Below are 24,929 nucleotides of genomic sequence, written 5' to 3' on the forward strand. Positions count from 1 at the left end.
GTCATATTTCTCCCCACATTCTAATGAGCATTTAAAGTAACCTATAGCTAGATGGACTTTGATACTTACCCAGCCCCACAGCACTTACATAAATATCCTTATACTCTATTTCCCCTATCTTTATTTTATGGACAAGGATCACGACCACCAACTCTATTATATTGTACCTTCCCAAGCTTTAAGTACAGAGTTCAGCACACAATACTTAGCATTGATTGATTGACTGTTGCCTCCATGGGGACTGGGCAGGAGAGTGTAGATGACTCTGTGCAACCAAATACCATTACTGAAAAAGTACTAGAGGTCACGTCCTACTGATTGTTCTTTATACTAAATGAATTCATTCATTTATTCAATAGTATTTATTGAGTGCTTACTATGTGCAGAGCACTGTACTAAGAGCTTGAAGTGTACAATTTGGCAACAGATAGAGACAATCCCTGCCCAATAACGGGCTCACAGTCTAAATGGGGGAGACAGACAGCAAAGCAAAACAGAACAAAACAAAATAAAGAGCCTAGCGCAGAGATTATCAAGATAAATAGAATCATAGAGATATACACATCATTAACAAAATAAATAGAGTAATAAATACATACATACAAATATGCACAGTGCAGAGGGGAAGGATGAAAAGCAGAGGGCGGGGGGGGGTGGGAATGGGGAGGGGAGAAGGAGCAGAGGGAAAGGGGGGCTCAGCCTGGGAAGACATCCTGGAGGAGGTGAGTTCTCATTAGTGCTTTGAAGAAGGGAAGAGAGTTAGTATGGCGGAGGTGAGGAGAGAGGGAATTTCAGAACAGTGGTAGGGCATGGGCCAGGGGTAGATGACGGGACAGGCACGAACTGGAAACCGTGAGGAGGTGAGTGGCAGAGGAGCAGATTGTACGGGGTGGACAGTAGAAAGAGAGAAGAGAGGTGAGGTAGGAGGGGCCAAGGTGATGGAGAGCTCGGAAGCCAAGAGTGAGGAGTTTTTATTTCATGCAAAGGTTGACAGGCAACCACTGTAGGTTTTTGAGGAGGGGAGTGACATGCCCAGAGTGTTTCTGTAGAAAGATAATCCAGGCAGCGGAATGAAGAATAGACTGAAGCGGGGAGAGACAGGAGGAAGGGAGATCAGAGAGGAGGCTGGTGCAATAATCCAGTCAGAATATTTTGAGAGCTTATACCAGCAAGGTAGCAGTTTGGATGGAGAGGGAAGGGTGGATCTTGGCAATATTGTGAAGGTGAGACTGGCAGGTGTTGGTGATAGATTGGATGTGTGGGGTGAATGAGAGAGCAGAGTCCAAGAAGACACCAAGGTGGAGGGTCTGTAAGAAGGGAAGGATGGTAGTGCCGTCCCACAGTGACAGGGAAGTCAGGGGAAGCACAGGGTTTGGGAGGGAAGATAAGGAGCTCAGTTTTAGACATGCACTTGCATAGAATTCATATGCAACTAGTCAGTCCAGGATATTGGTCATGTGGGAGCTGAAACTGCATTCCCTTTTAGCAGCACCCTGGATGACTGAGCAAATTTATTTGCATGAGGGACCTTGGGCAAGTCACTCAAGTTCTCTGTGCCTCAGTTTCCTCACCTGTAAAATGGGGATTCACTACCTGTTCTCCCTCCTACTTAGACTTTGAGCCCCATTTGGGACAGAGACTGTCCAACCTGGTCATCTCGTATCTACTCAATACTTAGGACAGCGTTTGGCACATAATAAGTACTTAAAATAGCATAAGTATTATTATTATTTAGAAAGGCACTTCTCATCCTGAAAAGGGATGGATACTAGAAAAGGTGTCTCTAGAAGTGACCTGAGTCACCCAATCTAATCTTGGGGATCAGTGGCAGATGCCAACCGAAGGACTCTTTCCATTCTCTCCTTCTTCAACCCAGCCCACACACTCCTCTCCTCTGGTGCTACTCTCCTTACTATGTCTCGTTCTCACCTGTTCCACTGTCAAAACCCTGGCCCATGTCCTACTTCTAGCCTGGAATGCTCTCCCTCCTCACATTCACCAAATTAGCACACTTCCCGCCTTCAAAACCCTTCTGAAACCTCACCTCCTCCAGAAGGCCTTCCCAGACTGAGCCCCTTTTCCCTCTGCTCCTCCTCCCCTCCCCATCACCCCTACTCCCTCCCTCTGCTCTACCCCCCCACACACCACAGCACTTGTGTATATAGGTACATATTTATTAATCTATTTATTTTAATAGTGTATATATCTATAATTCTATTTATTTATAATGATGCTATTGATGTCTGTCTACTTGTTTTGTTTTCCGTCTCCCCCCTTCTAGACTGTGAGCCCCTTGTTGGGTAGGGATTGTCTCTATTTGTTGCCAAACTACTTTCCAAGCGGTTAGTAAAGTGCTCGCACACAGTAAGTGCTCAATACGACTGAATGAATGGGCACTTTTTGTACCGTAATATAATCTTGAAACAACATTAAGGAAATCATTAACTTCTCTGGGCTTTAGTTACCTCATCTGCAAAATGGGGATTAAGAGGGTGAGTGAAGGACTGTGTCCAACCTACCTCATCTACCTTAGTGCTTAGAGAAGTGCTTGGCACATAGTAAGCACTTAAGTATTGTAGTTACTATAATTATTATGGAACCTCAGGACCCTAAGTAATGATGAAAGCCTTTATTGCCCTGAAAAAGGAACATCACATGAATTATCCAGATATGAAGTTAATATCAGAGCAATAGGTCAGACTAGACTGGATGAAGAGAGGTACTGGATACCTCTTCTTTGGGAAGATGGCTTCTTGCCTCAAAACAATGTCAATCAGGGGTTTGTCTGAATTTACAGCAATCACTAGTATTGGACCTTGCAAACTCTCTGGGCTGTAAGACTCTCTAGACTATAAGAGCTCACTGTAGGCAGGGAACATACCTATTTTATTGTACTCTCCCACAGCTCTGTGCACATAGTAAGCATTCAGTAAATACCACCCAATGATCACAAACCTACTCAGAGGTATAAGCAAATATCTAATGCCATTATTCCTGCCCTTGAAACTAAATAGAAAATTGAATCAAGAAGGTCAGCACAACCTTTGAGAAACTTTCAGAATGTGGTGACTATGTGACAGTAGGCTCCAGATAAAACTGAAAGTCCATAGAGGTGTAATACTGTCCAGGCTTCCCTATAGTCTAATTTAAGCTCCACTGTGTTAACGTACAAATATTGATGTGGTTTTTTTTACTCTATCAATGCAGAAATGCTCAAAATACATGAAACAAGTCTATAGATGGAAAGATAGCTTTGTTACTATTTTTTTGGCTCAAAAGTACTTTAATAACCTACTTCAAAATGGCCAGATAAAGAATTCTGTTGTTTGATCTTGGTTAAGTTTAACTTCTTTGCTCCTAGGATTCCTCAGCTGTAAAATGGGGATTAAAAACCTGTTTTCCCCAACCTCTTAGGTTGTAGGCTCCATGTGAAACAGGAATTGGGTCTGATCTGTTTATATAACCTATCCCAGCACTGAGTACAATGCTTGACCTGAAGAAAGCATTTAACACTTACCGTAACTATCATTAGAGGTAATGCTGCCAAGTGGAAAGAGTTTGGGTTTAAGAATCAAGGGATGAGTTATAATCCCTGTTTACTTCACTGCTATGTGATATTGAGCACTTTACCCGTCTGATTATCTTACATCTATCCCAGTGATAAGATCAGTGCTTGGCATATAGTATGTGCTTAACAAATACCACACATAATTATTACTACTATAATTATAGCACGGTCAGAACTGTAGGTCCAAAAAGGACTTTTTTAAAAAAAAAATCAGTAACGCTGCCTTCGAGAATGGAGAACACATACCATACCCTCCTGTGATTAGCAAGAATAGTTTAGCAACACTTGGTAAATTTACTGTTTCATTTGACTATACTATCACCTTGAAACAAAATATAAAGCCAAACACATCTCCCCAAGGACCCACAAACCCCTGAATGAATACCTAACATTAACTTTATTGCTGTCAGAAATAAACACATGTCCTGATACATAAGAAAAATGAAGTTCAAAAACGATGTCTTCTGACTGTTGTTTAGACATTACTGCCTCAAATGACAGGCTAGAAAAATCGAAAAGGTCAGTGTCCCTCAGAGGTTTGGTGTTTTTTTAAAAGATGGAATATATTAATGGATGATAAAATGTTATTCAGAGTGATTTTTAACACTTCTCTAAACAACTTTGCCTCAGTACACAAGTCAACATTTACATATATAAATGAGCAAATGGGGTTTTACATTGACTAGTCTGGATGGCGTGTAAAGATAATAAATCATTTACAGAGGCCATCCAATAGAGAGTTAGAATAAAAATTGGGCTCACTTCATTTGATTCTTTTAGTCTCTAACCATACTGTCTACCGGATCTCAGAACAGATGGAAGAAGCCTGGTATGGGACTTTTTATAACATTCAGCATTCTATGTCTGGCTTATTTGAAGTAGGGTATTAAAACACTTTGGAGCCAAATAAATGGTAACATAACTATCTTACCATCTACAGTCAGAGGTTTTATGTATTTTGACAATTTCTGCATTGACACAGTAAAAAATATTTTCTATATTATTTAGACCTTATTTTCACAATAACTCAGGAAGAATGGGCCTATTGAGAATTCCTGAGAAAAGTTTCCCTAATTCTCCACTTGCCAATTTTGTCTACTGCAAACTCTGTTTCACAAAATTATGAAAGTTTAAACAAAAGAGGACACTGGGGGAATTATCACTCACATCAGAACCGTTCTACCTAGATTCTCCAACTCCTGTTCAGTATTTATCAAAGCAACTGTGGAGTTTGTGTGGCAAAATTTGGTATATTTTCTCCCCACTGGTAAAAATTCACCAGTCGGTATATTTGAGTGTTCACTATGTGCAGAGTACTGTATTAACTTCCTGGGACAGTACAATAGAATAAGTAAATACAATCGTTGCCATCAAGAATCCTGGCTTCCCTTCCACTAAAACCCAGCCAGCTCACTTTGCTCCTCGAATACTAACTGATCACTTTGTCTTTTCACATCTCTCTTCCTTCTGAATCATTGCTCACACCTTTCTTCCTGCCTGGAACTCCTCCTTCTTATCTGAAAGACCACCATTCTCACCATATTCAAAGCTCTACTAAAATCACATCTTCTCTGGGAAGCCTTTTCTCTCTCAGATTTGATTTTGTTACCTTTAGACTTGAGTCCATTCACTACCTATTTTGTTTATAATTTGTGGGAAAGGCATCATGTGTAAACATACAAACACACACACTGGATTTTGCCAGTGAAGATTTGGTAAGCAACAAGTAGATTGCATGATTCTATATAAATGTCCAGACCTAAACAAACAGGAATGATCATGTTAGTGAAAATCTCATCGCACTTACTCTGACAATTGTGAGTTCCCAATACAACTGGCAAATCTATCCTTCCACCATTATAACAATTGCATTACAAATGGTTCCACCAATGAGGAAACACATGACTTTCGGGAACAGGGCTAAGTGCAATATGTTCTGTGAACCAATAAACCTCTTTGTCAGCAAGCCATTTAATTTTGTTATTGCTAAGAGAAAAAAATCCATTGTTGTAAGTTTGTGTTCGTAAGTACCTGTTCTTTGGGATGAATCTATTAAAAATGAATGGCCTTTGCATCAAGCCATACTTAATCAAGACAGCCAAGTGGACTGTGATAAGATAATAAACAAATCTGATGAAAGCAAACAAGGCAGAGCAATTGACAGTGTATAACTGTTATTAGGTTGTGCTGAGCAATCTCTCACCTCAAGAGACTGAAGAGCCAAAGTCTTTCATGCCTCTAAAGCAGTATGGTAGCTGTCGCCCTTAATTCCAAGTGAATTTTTTAATAATTGATGATAACCGTGACCTCAGCACTGAAGACTTAAGACTGTAAGCTCTCCTCCAGCCTGTAAGCTCACTTCTAGACTGTAATATCCTAGTGGCAGGGATATTTCTACCAACTCCATCATATTGTACTCTCACAAGTGCTTAGTACGGTGCTCTATGAGTTACTGAGTTACTAAGAATCATAGTAGTACAGATGCAACTCTATTAAGTAGTGATTTTTCATTCTCCATATCCAGCAGATTCTCTTTACCATCGCCTAATAATAATAATGTTGGTATTTGTTAAGCGCTTACTATGTGCAGAGCACTGTTCTAAGTGCTGGGGTAGATAGAGGATAATCAGGTTGTCTCACGTGAGGCTCACAGTTAATCCCCATTTTACAGATGAGGTAACTGAGGCACAGAGAAGTGAAGTGACTTGCCCACAGTCACACAGCTGACAAGTGACAGAGCTGGGAGTCGAACCCATGATCTCTGACTTCGAAGCCCAGGCTCTTTCCACTGAGCCACGCTCCTTCTCTGACTAGTAGCTTGGCCTGATGGAGAGGGTACAGGACTGGGCGTCAAGGAGCCTGGGTTCTCATTCTGGCTCTAACACTGGCCTGCTCTGTGGCCTTGGTCAAGTCACTCAACTTTTCTGTGCTTTAGTTTCTTCATTTGGTAACATGGGGATTAAATACCTGGTTCTCCTTCTCCCTTCATTCAATAGTATTTATTTATTGAGAGCTTACTATGTGCAGAGCACTGTACTAAGCGCTTGGGATGAACAAGTCGGCAACAGATAGAGACAGTCCCTGCCGTTTGACGGGCTTACAGTCTAATCGGGGGAGACAATGAACCCCAGATGGGCCAGGGCTGTATCTACCCCAGGTCTTAGTATGCTGTTTGGCCTATAGCAAGTTCTTAACAAATAATTATTATTACATCTCCACATTTTGGCTGGGTCATTATTCAATGGGGGCAACTCTTGCCACTGGAGTGGTAAGTGGAGAAAGAAACAGTATGTCCTAGTGGAAAGAATACAGGCCTGAGAGTCAAAGAACCTGGGTTCTAATCCCGGCTCCACCACTTGCCTGCTGTGTGACCTTGGGCAAGTCACTTAACTTTCCAGTACCTCCGTTTCCTCATCTGTAAAATGGGGATTTCATAGCTGTTCCCCCTCATGTTTAGACTGGGAGCCCCATGTAGTTCAGAGACTGTGTCTATTATCTTGCATTTACTTCAGTGCTTAGTACAATGCTTGGCACATAGTAAACTCTCATCATCAGAATGGAATCAATTGAGCAATAATATTTATTGACCACTTGTTAAGTGCAGAGCACTGTACTAAGCAGTTGGGAGAGTGCATACAAGAGAATTCACAGAATGGACTGTGGAATCAGGCTAACCCCTTCCCCAGGTCCCTAGGGAAAGGTCTCAGGCTGCAGCTGGTGGCCATTCATTTCCTTGAAACCATAAACCCTCCTGATAACAGTCAATGAGGTCAGGGACTTCCTTGTTATTGAAACTGAAAGCCATCATGTTCAGCCCTTGATTCTGTTAAGAGGCATTGTTTACCCAGGCTAAACATCCCCCAGGCATTCCCTGCCCATCCCATCACTAGATGCTTGTGAGTAAACCACTGGGCCCTCACCCACATCCTGCCTCTGGCCTGGAACTCCCTCTCCCCTTGTATAATAATAGTAATAATTGTGGTATTTGTTAAGCACATACTCATGTCAAGCACTGTACTAAATGCTGGAGGGGATACAAGCAAATTGGGTTAGACATAGTACCCGTCCAGTCTGGAGCTCACAGTCTTAATTCCCATTTTACAGATAAGATAACAGAGGCACAGAAAAGTGAAGCAACTTGCCCAAGGTCACACAGAAGAAAAGTGATGGAGTCAGGGTTAGAATCTATGACTCCTAGGCCCATACTCTATCTATTGTGTAATGCTGCTTCTCCAACATATCCGACAGACCATCACTGTCTCCAGCTTCAAAGCCTTATTAAAAAAAAAAAATCTGTTTCAAGAGGCCTTTCCGACTAATTCTTCGCTTCCTCTACTCTCTCTCCCTTCCGGGTTGCCTTTGCACTTAGAGTTGTACCATTTAAGCACTTGATATTCACCCCTCCCTCAACCCCACAGTAATTTATTTTAATGTTCATCTCCCCCTCTACACTGTAAGGTCCCTCTCAGGAGGGAACATGTTGACCAACTCTGTTATATTGTACTCTCCTGATCACTTAGCACAGTGCTCTGCAAACAGTAAGCATTCAATAAATACTATTGGTTGATTGATTAAAAATTAAGTAAGCACCTGCAAACAGATTCTCAAACATAGTTCTCCATGGAAGAAAATTATGCTTGATGATAAGCACTGTGAAAAGCACTAGGGTAGATTCAGTACAATCAGATGAGATACAGTTGCTGACTCACAGTCAAGAGGGAAGGATAGCATTCAATCAGTGGTATTTATTGAGTGCTTACTATGTGCATTGTACTCAGGGTTTAGCAAGGTCTTTAATCCCCATTTTTACAGATGAGGAAACTGAGGCACAGCGAAGTTAAGTGCCCAAGGCTACACAGCAGCCAAGTGGAGGATCTGGGATTAGAACCCAGGTCTCCCGACTCCCAATCCTGTGCTTTCTACTGGCTTAGTGGAAAGAGCACGGGCTTGGGAGTCAGAAGACTTGGGTTCTACTCCTGGCTTTGTCACTTGTCTGCTGTGTGACCTTGGGCAAGTCACTTATTCATTCATTCAATTCATTCAATAGTATTTATTGAGCACTTACTATGTGCAGAACACTGTACTAAGCGCTTGGAATGTACAATCCAGCAACAGATAGAGACAATCCCTGCCCATTGACAGGCTTACAGTCTAATCGGGGGAAACAGACAAAAACAATAGCAGTAAATAGAATCAAGGGGATGTACATCTCATTAACAAAATAGGGTAATAAAAATATAAACAAATGAGCGGACCAACACAGTGGCTCAGTTACCTCAACTGTAAAATGGGGATTAAAACTGTGAGCCCCACGTGGGACAACCAGATTACCCTGTATCTACTCCAGTGCTTAGAACAGTACTTGGTAAGTACTTAAATACCATGATTATTATTATTAATTATTATTACTACTAGATCAGACTGCTTCTCTATCAGTGGAGCAGTTGAAATGTCCATTCCTTTCTCTCAGCTGTGACACTGGGGCCTACTACCGAAATCATATTCAACTTCCAGAGCAGTTTCACTCTATTTGCATGCAGTACCCAGCATTAAATTGCTGGCCTTCCAGATTGGATTGGCACATTCTGTGCTACAGCACTTTAATCAGGAGAGATTCTTCGCAGTTTACATCTGCTTCAGAGTTTAAATTACAAATCAGTTATATTTACTGAATGTCTACTGTGTGCAGAGCACTGTAATAAGTGCTTGGGAGAGTACAATAGAAAAGATTTGGTACACTCCATTCATTCAATTGTTTTTATTGAGCAATTTGTGCAGAGCACTGTACTAAGCACTTGGAAAGTACAATACAGTAATAAAGAGAAACAATCCCTGCTCACAATGGGCTTGCAGTCTAGGCTTGGGGGGGGTGGGGGGAAGAACGACAGACATCCAAACATGTAAACAGGTATCAATATAGATATATACATATATACAAAAGTGCTGTGGGGCAGGGAGGTGAGGGAAGAGCAATGGGAGCAAGTCGAGGTGACGTGGAAAGGAGCTGAGGAAAAGGGGGCTTAGTCTAGGAAGGCCTAACCCCTACCCACAGAGAGTTGTCAGAAGAAGGGGAGAGGTGCTGGGGAAGAGGGAGGCAGGACTTCCTGTGAGGCTCTGGAAGAGGAAGAAATCCAGGCTGTGGGTGTGGGGAGCGGACTGTCCATGTGCCTGTGAGCAATTTCCTCCACTGGATTGGAGATGAGCACAAACCAAAGCATCTCTGGCCTGGCTCCTCAGGGGGATTGTGCCACCTCTCCAGGGAACAGGGAGGCTGCTCCGGCAAGGCTGGGGACCAAGGACTCAGGAATGGTGGCTAGAGCGGGGAAGTCCTTCGCCTCCTCTCCCCCCACCACCTCAAAGCAGGAAAGTGCCGGCATCTCCTCTCAGACTCTTCTACTTTGGCCCCAGCCCCAGGGTGGGCAGAGGAGATGCAGGCCCTGGGCTTGCCCACTTCCTTGAAGCAGGCTGGAACTGCCCCCTGGTGAGGGATGATGCTAGAAGCCATGTGTTTGTTTTCTTTTCTTTTTTAAAAAAATGACAAAAAAAATGAATGTGGATTTAACTTTTCTTTCCCTTTCCCAAATGGGCCCCAATGGAAAGACTCATCCCCTCCCCAGTCAGGCCAACAGAAATCCAGGACAGGGGCTGCAAACACCAGGCCAGGGAGAACTGTGGCCACTGCTGGGCCCAGGAAAAGGAGGCATCTTGTTCCTCCACCTCAGCCGGCCTTGGCTGCCACCAGTCCAGCCAGAGCTTTATCCTGCCAAGCAAACCGCACTTTGGGGCTGAGGGCACCAGCACCCACCCCGATATCTGCATCAGGCCCACACCCAGGCCTCCATTGTCACTTCATGAATATTTGTGGGGAGCGGATGCCAGACTAGCATCAGAGCATGTCATATAACCAGAAGTTATCAATCACAGGGGAGGCAGCGCCATGTTGGGTCATATTTCGACTCCCAATAGAAATTGGTAGAGTGCACCTTCCTTGGGCAGGTCGTGTGAGGAAAATCAGGTCTTGTGAGGAGGATTGAGGATGAGCTTTGGGTTGCTGAAAGGGATAGTTACCAGGTACCTTCTTGCTTCTGCCCAATAGTCATAATCTTCCCCACATTTTAACAGTCAAAAAGGAAAGCTGAAGCTCAGATTCTTTCCATCTAGCTCCTGTAGAATGGGCTCTACCCTGGGGCTGATGGGCAACGAAGGAGATACCATTCTGCCAACCCCAGGATTCTGAGGGAAGCAAAAGCCAGGAGAAACCGTCCTTTGATACTTTTTCAAAGGCAGAAAGGATCAATACAGTCTTTTGAGTGTGGTCTGCAAGTTAGGACTGTAATAACCATTGAATTGCCAATTAGAGCTAATTTAAAGTTAATTACTGAGGCCAACTCACAACATCCTTGTAAAATGGAGGTTCAGGCTTTGAATGCAAACATTCACAAATCAAAAATGAACTGATTATAGAGCTACAACAAAAATAAATGTCTACATTGACCTGAAAAGAGAAGTATATTGTATAAAAAAAGAATAAAAATGGTTGAGAGCTTTCCTCAGAGCATATATAAAGCAAAATCTTGTGTTTGGAGAAGCATATAATTTCACTCTTTCATGTTTTGTCACTGGGAAGGAATGGTGCAAGGAGGCTACAACTAACTTTCATGCATGAGATTTAAAGGGAAATTATTACCAGAGGCATTGGAGCTATTGTGAAACTTGACTGTACCAGAACACATTAAGAATTCATTAATAACATGGCTTGAAGAAGTCAATAAAGCAGTTAGATTCATGAAAAAATAACTAGTTGTACAAGTATAGTAGCATGTGCCATCTGTAGGTTTCTTGACCTTAGGTATACAGAAAATGTCATTTGTTTTCCTAAAGAGATATTTACAGGTTATAGGGAATTTGTCTATCTTTAGGCAGCCAAATCAAAAACCAGAAAAATAAACTGAAAGTTAACACAGTGAATTGACACCTAGGCAAAAAAAGTAAAGATGATGGATGAGTGAATTCACTTCTCAAGTGGGACAAAAAGAGTCAGCGATATCACTGCATTCAGTAAGGAATATAATCTTCTACTCATCATTTCAAAGGGACATAAAGGGAAATGCTCCGCTGATCCAGACAAACGAGGAAAAGGGAGACCCTCACCATCCACTTTCCTGAAAAAACTCTAATATTTTTTAAAACACTTTTGTACAAGTTTTATCAGATTAGACCTAGATCTAGTTGTTCAAGGCCCTCACACTGTATGTTATACCCCTCACACTGAACGTTATCTCCATTTTACATATGATGAAACTGTCTCAGAGAGGTTAAGTGACTTACCCTAAACAACACAACAGGACAGGGGCAGAGCTGAGACTAGAATCCAGGTCTCTTGTAACCCACTTCCAATGCTCTTTCTACTTATTTATGTTGGTTGCCCAAAATGAAGCATTTTAAGCAATAAAGCTCATAAATGTAAACATCAAGCATCAAATGATAGTAAAGGGGTGATTGGTTTGTTCACAGGAATTGACTCTTGGCTCTTAGTTTAGCAGCCATTTCGGTTTCCTGCTTGGAAAGCCCCAAAGAATAGTAGGGACAGAGTTCCCACTCCTCCCTAGCCTCTATGATTTCCACTTTTCTCTCTTCCTGGTTGGAAGGTCAGTGAAATCATTAATATTGGACTCAAGAACTTGAGTCCTCAAGCAAATCCACTGGAGTAGTTTAGCTAGTATCTGCTGTCCTGGCACGCTCTCTCATCCTCAGAAAGCCGCATCCTTACACCAAGGGTCGCCAAATGGGGGAAATCATTGTCTGTCGATGCCAGGCCACCTGGCTTTCAGCTGTCCTGACCCTCTCTGCTAGAGATATGGCCCCAGATACCATTATTCCTGGTGTTTCAATATACTACAGGCCCAGCATCAACCATTCAAATTGGGAGTATTTATTGAACACTTACTGTGTAGATAGCACTTTACTAAGCACTTGAGAGAGTACAATAAAACAGAAGTCTCCCCCTCTAGACTGTAAGCTCAATGTGGACAAGGAGAGTGTCTCCCAACTCATATTATACTCTCCCAAGTGCTTAGTACAGTGCTCCACAAGCAGAAAGCTCTCAATAAAAATGATTGAATCCCTGCCTACAAAGAGCTTACAGTCTATAGGGGGAGGCAGACATTAAATAACATATGTACATAGGTGTGCCGGGCTGAGAGTAGAGTGAATATCTTCGGCTTATCTTGTACAGATCCAAGTATGTAGGCAGTGCAGAAGGGAGAGGGAGTAGAGAAAAAGAAGGCTTAGACAAGGAGGCTCCTGCCACTTTGCCCTATCTATGGAGACCCGAGATGGGAACATAGCATTTTTGGAATAATAGAGGAGTACACAGATTCACCCGACAGCACGCTCAGCACCTGTAAAGGTTCTGCAAAATATTCCATCACATAACCTTAGTGAATTATGCACTGAGATAGAGGTTGGCAAAGAGGTGTCCAGAACACTTTAGTGCTCCAGTGGGTCACCTTTTCCCTGATATACAGCCTTACCCACTTAGCAAATTCAGCCAGCTGTCAGGATGGTACATGGCAGCATTTAACAACTACAGCTACTACTAAAGTCTTTTAATTGAGAATAATGTTGGTATTTGTTAAGCACTTACTATGTGCAGAGCACTGTTTTAAGCGCTGGGGTAGATACAGGGTAACCAGGTTGTCCCACGTGAGGTTCACAGTTAATCCCCATTTTACAGATAAGGTAACTGAGGCACAGAGAAGTTAAATGACTTGCCCACAGTCACACAGCTGCCAAGTGGCAGAGCTGGGATTCGAACCCATGACCTCTGACTCCCAAGCCTGTGCTCTTTCCACTGAGCCATGCTGTTTAAGTGAATGACAAATATAAACTGGGAAAATGAGACCCCTCAGTGACTTAGGCACTGAGATGGAGGTTGGCAGAGTGGTCCAGTGGGTGACTGCAGTAAATGGCAGCATCTGAGAAATACCTAAAAAAAATCAAGTCCTTTATGTAATTTTCACCCCAAACAGTGACAGTTTTTATTCCAAGAAATGGAAGGAAAGGAGAGGGGTGTGGAAGGGAGGTAAAGAGCAGGCTGTCATTTCGGTGTGTAGGGCCTACCAGACTTGGGCAATTGGGGGGGGAGGGGAGCAAAATGGTACCTGCAGTGGTTGCTAGGAATTGAGCTGACTTAAAGTGATCAACAAGCGCAGATAAGGATCCTAGGTAATCACTCCTGGAATCCACTCTCTCATTTCTTAAAGTCATGTACCCATCAAGTCACATCAGCAGATTGTAAGCTCCTCCAGGGTCAGGAATCCTGTCCGCCAGCTCCTTAGGGATCAGATCTACCTACTCTATTGTATTTCTCTCCTAAATGCTTAGTACAGTGCTCTGCATGCAGTAAGGGCTCAATAAACAATATTGACTGATTGACACGCCTACAAAGCATCACCAGTTTCAGTGATTAGCTACATATTCCATTCATGGTAACAGAACGTGATCTGATGGTGGACACATGAGGAAATCTAAGAGAAGCAGCATTGCCTAGTGGATAGAGCAGGAGCCTTGGAGTCAGAAGGACCTGGGTTCTAACTGGGCTCCGCCACTCGTCTGCTCTGTGACCCAGGGCAAGTCGCTTCACTTCTCTGTGCTTCAGCTACCTCAACTGTAAAATGGGGATTAAGACTGTGAGCCCCATTTGGGACAGGGACTGAGGCCAACATGATTAGCCTGCATCTATCCCAGTACTTAGAACAATTCTCGACCCATACTAAGTGCTTAACAAATACCATCATTATTATTATCGCTATTACATAGTAAGTGCCTAATAAATAGTACTATTATTATTACAGCCAAGTAGGGGCCACCATGGGGGGTCAATTCCATTGCTTCCCTGAATTTATTGGTGGTCTGATCTGACCCACAGGCCAACGTAACTCACAGGTCTCCTGGATTTTCCCCACTTTTGAAAAATTTCAAAATCAGCCCATCCACAATCTTAATCATCAAAACAACAGTAGTGATGGATCATAAGTCATGCTGAAAGTGACCCTGGAGTAGGCTGGGTCTTCTGACATGGGGAATAGACCAGGGCTCATTGCTGAATTAGGAATATATCTGTTATATTGGACTCTCTCAAGTGCTTAGTAAGGTTCTATGAACACAGTAAGTGCTCAATAAATAATGATTGACTGACAGTGAATTGTGTCAATGCTATTTTTTGAGCATCTCCCCTGTAGGCAGCCTTGTTCTAAAGGACTTGGGAGAGTTCAATGCAATAGATTTGATAGACATGATCCCTGCCCATTAGAAGCTAGGAAAAAAAGAATCTGCTCTCTGATTTCTTACAACCCCCCCTGTTTTCTTATAGCAGTGGCTATTTGGAGATTCTATGCACATTTGCAGGAGAGAGAGAGAGAAAGAGTGTGTGTGTAGGGAGGGCCACGCATGTGTATATGAGTGTGAAAGGAAAAGGGAAATGACACTTTATCAATGCTCTAACTAAAATGCAGTGGAGAAATGAAAAAGCCCCTTTCATTGTGATTATCTCTCCAAAACTGAATAATAGAGAGAAAGAAAATGAATTCACAATATCTCATCGCACCACGAAGATAAGTCTAGCAATAAAGCAAGAGTTTTGAATAAGTAGGTAAATACCACTGGCTGCAGTAAACCTCCATGCATTTCACCAGTTCTTTTCTGGGTTTCTAAATCACCGGCTCGCACGGCCGACACATCCGCAGAGACAAGAAGCAATAGCTCCGAAACCCAGGTCCTTTTCCTCAATGACCAGCGGCAACCGGGAGGGAGAGGCAGTTAATGGTAACTGAAATTGAATCAATTAAGTCCTGTAATTTATTTCATTTTTTATTGGTAGAGAAAAATCGAGTGGGAAAAGCCTTTCACCCTCTACATAGTGCTCATAATGATTTCAGTCATTGGAATTAATCAAGACACTGAACTCACACCACCTGCTCTGCCCAGCAGTTAGGCTGCTCTGTACATGGATGAGAGGCTCTTTTACTATTTTTTCCCTCTCAGTATTCCATGTGTCATTACATGTGGTTCCAAGGCATCTTGACTATGAAAATAATGAATGAATTAGAAGTGGCATAGCTTAATGGAAAGGGCACATGCCTGGAAATCAGAGGATTTTAATCCCAGCTCTTACCTCTAGTCTGCTGTAAGATCTTGGGCAAGTCACCTCACTTCTCTGTAACTCAGTTTTCTCATCTATAAAAATCGGGATTCAAGAGCTGTTCTCAGTCCTACTGGATTGTGAGCCCTGGGTGGGACAGAGATTCTATCTGACCTGATTGCCCTGAATTTACACTAGTGCTTAGTACAATGTTCGGCACATAGTAAATGCTTCACAAATGCCACACTTATTATCACTATTCATTCATCTCAACTCTACCCTTTGCATGGACCAGGAAATGTGTGCACTTGAAAGAAGGATCAGATAAATTAGTGCAGCAACATTTATTAAAAATCTCCATTTTGCAGGGAACTATGTACTAAGCGCCCATTGTGTGCAAAGTAGAGCACAAAGATTAAGCAGAGTGGACTGAGGGGTTAGAGTGGCAGAGTAGAGTGGGGGACAAACTCATTCTGCTCTGGAGGACTTGACAGTGAAACTTAGATTACAAATTCTTCTGCTAGACTGTAAACTTCTTGAGGGTAGGGATCTTATGTACTGATTCTAGTGTATTTTCCCAAGAGCTTAATACAGTGCTCTGCACACAGTAAATGTTCAGTAAGTACCACGAATTGACAAGGTGATATTCCAAGCCCAGTACACAATTCACTTCACAATCCACAATTCAAATATGGCTCCCAAGTACTTGAAAAGCACTTGAAAAGCTATGGGGGCAGAAAGCAGGAAGGAGCAAGCAGATCATGAACTCCTCCTCCATTGCCAGGTTGGGGAAGGCCAAAATAGTCTCCCCCACAAGACTGTATGCTCCTTGAGAAGCAGCCTTGCCTAATGGATAGAGCAAGGGCCTGGGAGTCTGAAAGACCTGGGTTCTAATTCCAATTCTTCCACTTGTCTGTTGTGTGACCTTGGGAAAGTCACTTACCTTCTCTGAGCCTCAGCTATCTCCTCTAGAAAATGGGGGTTAAGAGTATGAGTCTCATGTGGGACCTGAACTGTGTCCAACCTAATTATCTTGAATCTACCCCAGCACTTAATACAGTGCCTACTAAGCTAGTAAGCGCTTAACAAATACCATAAAAAAAGGTGGCAGGGAATTTATGTCTACTAATTCAAATAATAATAATGGTATTTGTTAAGCACTTAACAAGCATTGTTCTAAGCACTGATGTACTCTCGTAGGTGTTTAGCATGTTGCTCTGCACACAGATTTGGGGTCATTAATATTTATTGATTGATTGAAACTAAGAATTTTAGAGCATTTATAGTAACCATTCTGTATAGGTCCCTCAAGGTTCAGTTTTCTTCAAGTCTGAGGACTCCTTTTATTCTTCATTTACTAGCACTCCCTTGGAGACTTTCACTCCCATAGAGTCAATTACACCTCTACCCAGATGATTTCCAAAACAACCTCTTTAGCCCCAACTTTTTTCCTCCTCTATAGTCATGCACTGGGGAAGCAGCGTGGCTCAGTGAAAAGAGCCTGGGCTTCAGAGTCAGAGGTTGTGGGTTCGACTCCCGGCTCTGCCACTTGTCAGCTGTGTGACTGTGGGCAAGTCACTTAACTTCTCTATGCCTCAGTTACCTCATCTGTAAAAGGGGGATTAACTGTGAGCCTCACATGGGACAAACTGATTAACCTGTATCTACCCCAGCGCTTAGAACAGTGCTCTGCACATAGTAAGCGCTTAACAAATACCAACATTATTATTATAGTTTTTTATATAATTATAATTACGGGAATTTTGAAGCAGTGTTCTAGCACTGGGGTAGATACAAGTTAATCAAGTTGGACCCAATCCTTGGCCCCACCAAGGTCTCAGAGTCTAAGTAGGAGGGAACAGGATTTAATCCCCATTTTACAAATGGGGTAATTTAGGCAAAGAGAAGTTAAGTAATTTACCCAAGGTCACACAAATACATTCATTCATTCATCCAATAGTATTTATTGAACACTTACTGTGTGCAAAGTACTGTACACAATGAGCTCACAGACTAGAGATACAAGGCAGAGCTAGGAATAGAACCCAAGTCATAGAACCTCCCAGGCCCATGCTCTTTCTACTAGGCCACACTGTTTCTTTATCCTTCTGCCTTCAGAACATCTCTACTTGGGTGTCCCACCAACTCGGTCAATCAATCATTAGTATCTGAATGTTTATTGTGTGTCGAATATTGTTCTTGGGAGAGTAACATTCAACAGGGTTGGTTGACACATTCCCTGCCCATAACAGTCTAGAGGGGGATTCTTACTTTTCATTCATTCATTCAATAGTATTTATTGAGTGCTTACTATGTGCAGAGCACTGTACTAAGCGCTTGGAATGAACAAGTCGGCAACAGATAGAGACAGTCCCTGCCATTTGACGGGCTTACAGTCTAATCGGGGGAGACGGACAGACGAGAACAATGGCAATAAATAGAGTCAAGGGGAAGAACATCTCGTAAAAACAATGGCAACTTAATAGAATCAAGGTGATGTACATTTCATTAACAAAATAAATAGGGTAATGAAAATATATACAGTTGAGCGGACGAGTACAGTGCTGAGGGGATGGGAAGGTAGAGGGGGAGGAGCAGAGGGAAATTGGGGGAAAAGAGGGTTAAGCTGCGGAGAGGGGAAGGGGGTGGTAGAGGGAGTAGAGGGAGAAGAGGAGCTCAGTCTGGGAAGGCCTCTTGGAAGAGGTGAGTTTTAAGTAGGGTTTTGAAGAGGGGAAGAGAATCAGTTTGGCGGAGGTGAGGAGGGAGGGCGTTCCAGGACCACGGGAGGACGTGGCCCAGGGGTTGACGGCGGGATAGGCGAGACCGAGGGACGGTGAGGAGGTGGGCGGCGGAGGAGCGGAGCGTGCGGGGTGGGCAGTAGAAAGAGAGAAGGGAGGAGAGGTAGGAAGGGGCAAGGTGACGTAGAGCCTCGAAGCCTAGAGTGAGGAGTTTTTGTTTGGAGCAGAGGTTGATAGGCAACCACTGGAGTTGTTCAAGAAGGGGAGTGACATGCCCAGATCGTTTCTGCAGGAAGATGAGCCGGGCAGCGGAGTGAAGAATAGACCGGAGCGGGGCGAGAGAGGAGGAAGGGAGGTCAGAGAGAAAGCTGACACAGTAGTCTAGCCGGGATATAACGAGAGCCCGTAGCAGTAAGGTAGCCGTTTGGGTTGAGAGGAAAGGGCGGATCTTGGCGATATTGTAAAGGTGAAACCGGCTATGTCCAAAACAGAATTTCTCTTCTTCCCAGCCACACCCTGTCCTCTTCCAGACTCTCTCATCACTATAGACAACTCCACCAACTTCCTGGTCTCACATGGCATTATCCTTGACCTATATTTCTTATTCAACCCACATATACGGTCGGTCACCGAAGCCTGCCTATTCTACCTTCTCAACATCAATAAAATATGCTCCTCCCTCTCCATCCAAACACTTATCCTAACCCACCTCAACTACTGAATTAGCCACTTTGCTGACCCTCTGCCTCCATTTCTCCACACTCCATCCATACTTTACTCTGTTGCCTGGATCATTTTTCTACAAACATCTTTTATTCCCTATTAATAGCAATAGAAATGAGAGTGAGAATTATAGTGAGTAGGTTAGCATTAGCACAGTGTGCAGGTTGGATTGTAGAAGGAAGGAAGGGAGGAGAAAGCTGATTGAGTGCCTTAAAGCTGATGATGAGGCATTTCTGCTAAAAGAGGAGATGGATGGGCAACCATTAGAGGTTTTTGAGAAGTGGGTAGACCTGCATAGAATGAGTCTGACTAAATCATTCATATTTAATCTGAAAATTAGCTTTTGCTGCATTTGTGCTCAATTTTCCAATAATACTTGTAAATAGCTTTAGAAGTATAAACTGTCACAATTATATGATATTGCTCTAATTTTGTGCTCTTTGAGGTGCACGCAAAAGCATCATAGGAGTAAAAGGAAATTTGAATTCCATAAACCAAGTCTCCACACATGAACCATACATGACCTGTCTCTCTGCTCCAGCAGTCCGAATATCTTTAATCAACAAGATTTGTAGAATTTAATAATAATGTGTTTGTTAAGCACTCTGTACTTTACACCACATTAAGCACTGAGGTGGATACACAACATGCAAATTAGACAATCTACGGGAGAAAACAGGCACTAAATACCCATTTTACAGATGAGGAAATGGAGGCACCAAGAAGTTAAGTGACTTATCCAAAGTCATATCTCAGGCAAATGGTAGAGTCAGGTTTAGAATGCAGAGTCCCTTACTCTCAGACCTGTGTTAATAATAATAATGATGGTATTTGTTAAGCGCTCACTAAGTGCCAAGCCCTGTTCTAAGCATTGGGGGAGATACAAGGTTACCAGGTTGTCCCAGGTGGAGCTCACAGTCTTAATCCCCATTTTACAGATGAGGTAACTGAGGCACAGAGAAGTAAAGTGACTTGCCCAGAGTCACACAGCTGACAAGAGGCAGAGCAGAGATTAGAACCCATGACCTCTGACTCTCAAGCCCATGCTCTTTCTTTCCAGAAGGCGATGACACTTCTCTTCAGACTATATCTCTTGGAGAAAGCAGATTCTTTGTCGAACAGTGGAAGAATAGAATTCAGATCTACAAGTTTTAATTCTTGCCACAATTTCAGCCCATCAGTAGCTTGTATGGAATCAGCAATCTTCAACTATTTTAAGAACAAGAACTGATTAGGGCTCCATTATATCTAGTATATGTTAATCACCCTTGTAGGTGATATGATTTGTAGGGTTAGAACAGATTAGAGCCACACACATATTCTCGAGAAGACAAGGAGAGAAAAAAGAAATAGCAAACTTGTCAGAGGAATAAAGCTGACCATTGGGTTTGGCAGTGATGTTCATCATGGTGAGAGCCTAACCACATGGATAAATGATTTGTTAATGCCCTTTCATTCAATCATATTTATTGAATGCTTACAGTGTGCAGAGCACTTTATTAAGCGCCTGGAAAGTACAACTCGGCAACATTGCTCTCTGCAGTGCCTCTAGAAAGTTTTTTTTTTCTAAAAATGGTCCTTGTTAAATGGCTACTACATTCATTCAATAGTATATATTGAGCGCTTACCGTGCAGAGCACTGTACTAAGCTCTTGGAATGTACATATCGGCAACAGATGAAGACAGTCCCTGTCCATTGACGGACTTACAGTCATGCTAAGCACTGTACTGCCCAGTGGGGTAGATACAAGATAATGAGGTTGGACCTGGTTCCTCTCTCACATGGGCCTTAAAATCTAGGAGGAGGAAGATTTAATCCCCATTTTACAGATGAGGAAATTGAGGTACAGAGAAGTTAAGTGGCTTGCCCAAGGTCACACAGCAGACAAGTGGTGGAACCAGTATTAGAACCCAGGTAATTTATTTAATCATATTTATTAAGGGCTTAGTGTATGCAGAAAACTGTACTAACTGCTTGGGAAAGTACAATATAGCTATAAAGAACGACAATCCCTGCCAGCAACAAGCTCACAGTCTAGAGGCAGGGTAGGTAGACATCAATAAAAATAAATAAAATTACAGATATATACATTAGTGCTGTGGGGCTGGGGTAGGAGGAGAGGAAAGGGAACAAGTCAGGGAGATGCAGAGGGAGTAGGAGATGAGGAAAAATGGGGCTTAGTCTGGGAAGGCCTCTTGGAAGAGATGTGCTTTCAATAAGGCTTTGAAGCATGGTGAGAGTCATTGTCTGTCATATATGAGGAGGGAGGAGTTTCCAGGCCAGAGGTAGAACAAGGGCAGGGGTTAGCGGTGAGACAGGTGAGATCTAGGTACAGTTGGAAAGTTAGCCCCAGAGGAACAAAGTGTGCAGTCTGGGCTGTAGGAGACAAGTGATGTGAGGTAGGAGGAAGCAAGGTGATGGAGTGCTTTAAAGGTCCTTCTGACTCCGACCTGGACTCCATCCACTAAGCCACTCTGCTTCTCATGTTGTTTAGTTTATCGCTCTCTATCCATGCATTATAGGACAAAGCAGTTCATAAATTGAAGAGTAGAGGAGCAGCTGGTGGATTGGCCATGAACCTGGGTGTCAGAAGGACCTAGGTTCTAATCCACGCTCTGCAATTTGTCTTTGTGACTTTGGGTGAATCATTTCCCTTCTTCATACCTCAGTTACCTCATTTGTAAAAATAGAGATTAAGACTGTGAGCTCCATCTGAGACATGGACTGTGTCCAACCTGATTAGCTTATATCCACCCCAGTACTTAGTACAGTGCCCGGCACATAACAAACACTCAACAAACACCGTTAAAAAATTAAGTAGCAGAATTCAGTGATGGCATTAAGCTTTTTGTCAAGGACCTCAAAAAAAAGTCAACAATAATTATTTAGTATCGACATATAGAGCCCTGTATTTCAGTTGCATGTAGGTTTTTTTCCAGGTGAAAGCTAGAATATGACCTTGGTCTTCTTCAAGCTTATTTTGGGCCCATAATCAACCATGTTTATTGAGCTATTATTGAATGGAGAGAACTCTCCCAAGTGTTTAGAAATGTGTTTGCATACTAATAGATAATATAGTTGTCCTTTGTACTTTAATACGACCATGGGTCGGAGACTTTTGCATATCGCAAGTCTCGAAGGAATGTCCCTCAGGTTTTGGATGAGTCTCAAAGTCTGCTGAGCTGAAAGAGTTTTCCAGAGGAACTGAATCATATTCAAAGACATGTATCCAGGTCTCAAGTTGCATCCTCCAGCGTGGCTGCCTAAAAGCCATTTGTTTGGTCAGAACCCATTATGCATCCCTCCTTTACCTCATTGGTGATGGATTTTTCTACAGAAACATTCTGGCCATGTTTCCCCTCTCCTCAAGAGCCTTCAGTGATTGCCCATTTAACTCTACATCAAAGAGAAACTTCTCACCATTGGCTTTAAAGCATTAATCACCTTGCTACTTCCCATCTCACCACTCTCCTACTGCAGCCCAGCCTGCACACTTCTCTCCTATAATGCCGCCTACTTACTGTTCCTCGATCTCATCTATCTCACTGCCTACTTCTCTCCCACAACCTTCCTCTGACCTGGAACACGCTCCCTCCTCACATCCAAAAGACAATGACTTTCCTCCCCCTTCAAAGCTTTACTGAAAGCACATCTCCTCCAGGAGGCCTTTCCTGACTAAGGCCTCCTTTCCTCTTCTATTCCCTTCTGCATAGCCCTGACTTACTCCCTGTATTCATCCCCCCTTCCAGCCCCACAGCACTTGTGTACATATTCGTAATTTATTTATAATGTCTGTCTTCCCCTCTAGACTGTAAGATAACTGTGGGCAGGGAATTTGTCTATTATATTGTACTCTCCCAAGAACTTAGTACAGCGCTCTGTACACAGTAAGCACTCAATAAATACAGTTGACCGACTGACTGATGGGAGATGGTGTGGCAAGACACCCCCAGTTTGGGCACAGCCAGATCATTTTGAAATAAAGTCAGATTATGTTCAATCATTTGCCACCCTCCACATCATAACAACCAAGCAAAAATCTTAAAAGCTTATGTATTTATGTCTCTCCTCAGTACTTAATAGTCAACTGGGCAATCAATTGTTAATTTGGATACTTCGTCAATGGTATTTATTGAGCACTTATTATGTGCAGAGTACTATACTACAAGCTTGGGAGACTACAATACAACAGAGTTAACAAACACACTCCCTGCCCAAAATGAGCTTATAATTTAGAGGGACTTACAGTCCATGGCATATCAATCATATTTACTGACCACTTACTATGGGCATAGCACCTTACTAAGCACTTGGAAGAGTACAATACAACAGAATTAGCACATATATTCCTGTTCATTCACTGAACTGGCTATTAAATCCTTATTCTTTCTCCTCTTCCTCCCACAATGTGCAACTAATTGTGTGAGGCCATCTCTCCTGTTATATTGTAAGGTCCTTGCCTGCAAGAGATGTGAATTCGCTTTTCTGGGATACTTTCCCCAAGCATTTAGTATAGAAGTTTGCCCTCAGTACTTGTTCATTAAAGTCCATTGATTGATTAATTTATTGACTAAGCTACAGAGAATCTTATAGCCCCACCTATATACAGCATCCTAGGATGTCTGAAATGTAGAGGTGCAATCAATGTCTTTATGTTGAACTCTTACCGTGTGCAGATCACTGTGCTCTGTGTAGACACATTCCCTGCTGACAAGGACCTGACAATCTAAAGGGGGAGACAGTCTCAAAGAGCCCATGATCATTACCAGCAAAGAGGGAATCCTTCACAGATTACCAGAAAAATATATTGAATTCCCAAATACACCTGCTACCATTCTTCCACTGGGTAGGAGGTGCTCTAAGGTCTAGAAAATCAGCCAGAATTTTAAGAGATGGCCTTACCCGCTACTCCACAGTCAAAGCCTTGAAAATAGAAGAGCACCTTTATTTATTTTTATAGTATCTGTTAAGCACTTAATATGTCAGACACTGTACTACAAGGTTATGAGGTTGGATACAGTCCTGTCCCACCTGGGGTTTACATTTTTAATCCCCATTTTACAGATGAGGTAACCGAGGCACAGAAAAGTTAAGTGACTTGCCTAAGGTCACCCAACAGACAAATGTCAGAATTAAGATTAGAACTCAGGTCCTCTGACACCCAGGCACCTGAATCTTATTGCTTTCATACAGAAAATAAAGATGTTTCCTAATCCTCAGACATATGCACAAGATCTTCATCTACATAGGGCAAAATGAGGAAATGTCCCCAGTGCCACCATAATTCCCATCTTCCTGATGAAAAGGGAGAGCTCTTCCTGGAAACTACGGGAGAATCCCTCTGCTCTTCATTGCTGCCCGTATTTGAGTCACGACCCTTCTGAATAAACTACTAAAATCCATATCCAAATTAGACACCAACTGAAACCACAGTGAGCCTTCCTACCAAAACACAATGTGGGAGATATTTTTGCCACCTGTAGATCCAGGAAGAATGCAGAAGGCTACACCCTAGACCTCTATACTATGTTCATTTCCAAGAAAGAATTAAAGGTCACTGCTGAAGGGCTTCTGCAGATGCAGACTTTTCATTTGCTGGGAGAAGAATTTCCCAACCAGGTTTTTTGTCTTGTTCTTGTAGTTTTTAAGTGCTTACTTTGTGCCAGGAACTATACTAAGTGCTGGGATTGATACAAGCTATTCAGGCTGGACTCATTCCATGTCCCATATGGATTTTACAGTCTTAATCCCCATTTT

This window comes from Ornithorhynchus anatinus, chromosome 3 (assembly GCF_004115215.2).
Source record: "Ornithorhynchus anatinus isolate Pmale09 chromosome 3, mOrnAna1.pri.v4, whole genome shotgun sequence".
In the NCBI taxonomy this organism is placed as follows: domain Eukaryota; kingdom Metazoa; phylum Chordata; class Mammalia; order Monotremata; family Ornithorhynchidae; genus Ornithorhynchus; species Ornithorhynchus anatinus.